The sequence below is a fragment of the Blastomyces gilchristii genome, assembly GCF_000003855.2.
Source record: "Blastomyces gilchristii SLH14081 genomic scaffold supercont1.5, whole genome shotgun sequence".
Taxonomy (NCBI): Eukaryota; Fungi; Ascomycota; class Eurotiomycetes; order Onygenales; family Ajellomycetaceae; genus Blastomyces; species Blastomyces gilchristii.
The window spans coordinates 417,222-422,263 of NW_003101678.1; positions in this window are offsets into that span (position 1 = coordinate 417,222).

Here is a 5,042-nt window from a genome sequence, read left to right on the forward strand (position 1 = left end):
CTTCTGATAAAAATGAATCTCACAGAGAGACTCTAGTTTCATAATATCAGAGACTGAGTATTATTAAAAAGTATTACTCTCATACAATATATATACACTTACTGTAATAATTTATTCTCTATATATATAACTGAGAGTTGCAGCTTTCTCACGCTGCATAGCTCTCTCTGAGATGCTGCTATCAGTTTGCAACTTATACAGTCTCTCAGTTCAGTCCATACTGTGTGTATACAGCTCTATATACTGAGATCATGTTAGTCATTATAAGCTGATATAATACTTGCTTTTCACAGGTCATGTTTTATTTAAGAGAGAGAGAAAGAGAAGACATGACTATTATTTTATTAAAAGAGAATGAATAATTAGTAATATTAAATATAATTTAATTAATCTATCCTCTCCAATTTGAGAGTTTCTAAGAGTATTTTAATAGTTTTCATACTAGCTTGAACTTAGTGATGAGTTGAAGAAGAAGAGAAAAGAGAGAAGAAAGAAATAAGAATAACTTATCTTTATAATATGAAAATAGAGAATCACTGCAATTATTCTCTCTAGTAATCGGATCTGTTTTCTCCATATATCTCTGATATAGATTATATAATAACTGCATACAAAGAATATTAATAGTGTATATATTGAATAAAGATAATATTACTATGTAATACTATAGTCATTTCTGTACCTCTCTAAAAGCTGTTAATAGTTTCTTTAAGACTCTTATAAGATAATAATATATTTTAATACATTCATTATTATTATTATTATTATTATTATTCTTATTATTATTATTATTATTATCACTATTACTATCATTATTATTATATATTATATTATTATATTATTATATTATACTAGCTGTCTTCTCTGTCTTCATCTTTCTCAACACTTATTAAAATTAATTATGTTATTTCTCTTCAAATATTCTGCAGTTCTGCAGATCATCAAGATGTATAAGTACTGTCACAGATTGAAGAAAGAGAAGAAGAAGATATTCAAGTAAGAAGAGATAGATTATAAGACATATTATAATATCTTGAAGAGACTTTATAAAAGAGTAGAATGATAATAATTTTAAGTAATACTTCTGATAGATTTAAACTGAACTAAGTATAGAAATAATACAGATGACATCATCTATAAGAGATTGAAGAAGAAAATAGTGAAGAGTCTTATATAACAGCAGTGAAATCAGAAGAAGTCTTAAGAATAATTTAAGATTAAGATAAAGAGAGAGAGAGAGAAGAAGAGTATTACTATAAATAAATAGCAGTAGAAGAAGATTAAGAGAGTGTTAAAGTAGAAGATAAAGAAGTTAAAACTGATAAGTATTTTATTTATTGAGAGATAATGATTTTTAATAATACTTCTGTTCTCTAATTAATTAGCGGAAGCTGACAGAGAAGAAGAGAATTAAGACCTTATTCAGATCTCAAATATACTTCATAATTCAGAATATTGAGAAGACAGTTCTACTCTCTGAGTATGTTAATCTGCTTACTACTGAGATGAAACCTGAGACAGCAGATCAGAAAATGAAGGATTGTAAGACATAGATTAACCTGACTGAGAGAGAGTAGCAGAAACTCTTCTCTGAGAAGACAGTGAAGAGAGATTTTAAGATAATTATCATCTCAGATAAGAATAAGAAGAAGAATGAGAATAAGAAGTAAATTATAAAGAATAATAAGAAGAATAAGAAAGAGAAGAAAGATAATAAGTAGAAAAAGTTTTTTTCTTTTTATATTAGTTAGTCATAAGTTTATAATTATTAATAATTGAAATTAATTTTGAGTTTTCAAAAATTATCATACAAGTTGTAATCAAGTCAGGAATAATATATATATATATATATATTTAACTATCATGATTCACAAATCACTATAATATATAAATATCAACATTTTTTCAACAGCTCTGGTGACTGAATGGTTAATGCAGTCACCTGATAGCACCTTGGCATGAGAAACCAAGATGTGTGAGTTTGAAACCCGCAGAGAATACATTAAATTCAGAACTCAACCATCTCAGATTTCTAATAAATACTGAGATATATAAATCACTTCAACAAATCACTCTATGTTCCTGAGCTGAAAAGTTATTATCACATGTATTTAATTGTCACTTCTTTGTATTTTTCTATATTCTTGTTATCTTAATATGATCTCAACATCTGTATTTTCTTCTGTATATTCAACACTTGATCTGTATGTAACATCACACAAGAACTCATTATAAGCTCCGCTTGCATATGAGTATAATAAAAGAAGAAGAAGAAGAAGTAGAATAATGATAATAATAGTAACATTGATATTGATAATATTAATATATTTTTAATAATATTATCTTATAATATAATTTAATAACACTCTCTTTCACAATATTAATATATTTCAAGAAATATAACAGAGATTAATCAAGATTGTTTATTTACTTTTATACATTGATAATATTCAATCTGAGTTAGTGCTAAAATTATAACTAAGCTAAGAAAGAAGATTATTTTCTCTTATAATAATTCTTCTTATATATATCAGTGATTAGTTATTATCTTTATTAAATATAAATTATTATCTTTTTTAAATCTTTATTATATCTTCTGAATTTACTTCTTTCACTTCTTTCATTTCTATTGAAGATTTATAAACTTTTTAAAAAATTACTATGAATTATAAAGTTTATATTATTTATAATTCAATACAGAATGCTCTCTTTCAATTATAATAAATAATCACTTTATTCTTCACATCTGATTTCAGGTCATAAAATTTATGAACAACTCAATATAAATACTGAGATGAACTATGAAATAATTATTAATAGATTATATTATAAATTACTGAAAAGTTATCTCTCTACTGTAATCACTGTAACTTTATTCAGAAATATTTATTATAAACTAATATTAACTTCAATGAAATTTCTCAACATCTGAAGTTATCAGAATACAGATATTAAAAGAAAAATAATTAGAAAATTACTACTGAGCTAATAAGTTACTCTATCAGATAATAATTTTTAATAACACTAACTTTCTAATTTGAAGAAAATCATGTAAAAATAATTATATATTAGTACTCTGATTTCATAACTCTTATCTGATAACTTTTATAAATAATTGTTTTATATATATATATCTCTGAATCTTTCTCTTTAATCAATTAAAAATCTCAAATTTTAAACACTTCTTTAAATACTTAATTCAAATCTTCATATTTCATATTGATCATGTCTTTGATTCAATCTTAAGATACACTATAAAGTCAATATATAATATCTAGAATCAAAGTTGAAGAATTATTGAAAAGTATCTCTCACAGTGAATGTATGAACTAGTATAAATAATCTTACATTTATAAGAGTTATATGTTATTACATTGATAAGAACTGAACTTATTTAGAGATATTAATTGAATTTAAATCATTGATCAGTAGTTATACTGAGAATTATATAACAGAGATATTAATAATAATGATTAAATACAACTATTAAGATATTAGTCTCAGTCTTCTTATAATTATAACTGATAATGCTGTAAATAACTACACTATAGTAAAGAGCTTGAAGTAAAAATTAACTTTGCATTTCTGAAATAATAAACAAGATCATATTCTCTGTATTACTTATATGATTCAACTGGTGATATAAACACTGATAAAGAATCTTAATATCAAGATAATAAATAATAAGATGACTGATTCTTGAAATGAGAATGAGATAAAAGTGATTACTCAAGTAACTTTTACATTCACTTTGTAAAAGATAATGTTTTTTAATAATACTTTTTAATATTGCTTTTTAATAATACTTTTTGATAATACTACTACTAATTTTGAATAGATTGACTAATAATTTAAATATCACAGATTTAAAACATTGTTAATTGAAGCTTCAATTCCTCCTCCTGCTATTAGATTTGAAAAGGCCTGTATGAACTATGCTCTGAGAGTTATAAAGATGAGCTCAAATCATATAATCAGAGAAAGAGTCTCTTCCTCATTTTCCATCAGTTAACTCTGGAAATGAACTGGATTGAAATAGATTTCTTGATTGAAATGAAAATAATTCTTCAAAGAAAATGCCTTCTCAACTGTACAGACTATGCTCACTGATTAAAAATCATTTTCTTCTTTAAATATTGAAAAAGTTGATCATGAGAAGTATCTCTCTGGAGAGAAAAGCTTGAATCTCTTATAGACTTGTAAATAAGTGAACTATCTAAAGAGAAAGAATATGAACAGCATTTGAAGAGAATTTCTACAATCAATATAAAAGACTCTATTCTGATTTATTCAGATGACTCAAAAAATGAGAATTTGAATAGATTAGATGCAGGCATTGCTTATACTGAAGATAATATTAATTTTATCTCAGATTTCTGGAATTTAGGCTGTGAATTTGAAGTCTTTGATGCTGAATTATTTGCAATAGTGAAAGCTTTCAAACTTATTGAAATAAAATCTTATAAAAGAGAAAATAGTTTGAAAGAGATATGAATATTCTCTGATAGTCAAGCTGCTTTAAAAAGACTTAGAAATAGTCAGATTTATAATGATCAAATAAATCTTGAACTGATCTTAAACTTCATTTTAAAAATTCAAAAGAGAAGAATATTAAAGCTAATAATTCATCTGCACTGAGTTCCTGCTCATATGAATATTCATGATAATGAATTAGCTGATTCAGCTGTAAAAAAAGGTTCAGAATTAAGCAGATCTGTTCAAAAAATTGTATCCTGGTCTTTTATAAAGAGGAAAATAAAAGAATCTTGTTTAGACAAGTGAAATGAAAGCTGGCAGAAACAAAAGAAGAGTATACATTATTCAAGATTTGAAACAAAACTCAAGTAGAAATCTTGTTTAATTAAATGTAAAAAGAAAATATTCTCATCTATAATACAGCTGAAATTAGGACGTGATTATTTCAAATCTTATATACAAAGATTTGATGATAGATTTGATTCAATAGAATGCTTATTCTGTAATGCAAATGAGAATTCTGAGCATATTGTAATGCACTGTGTATTATACAATAGTCTCAGAGT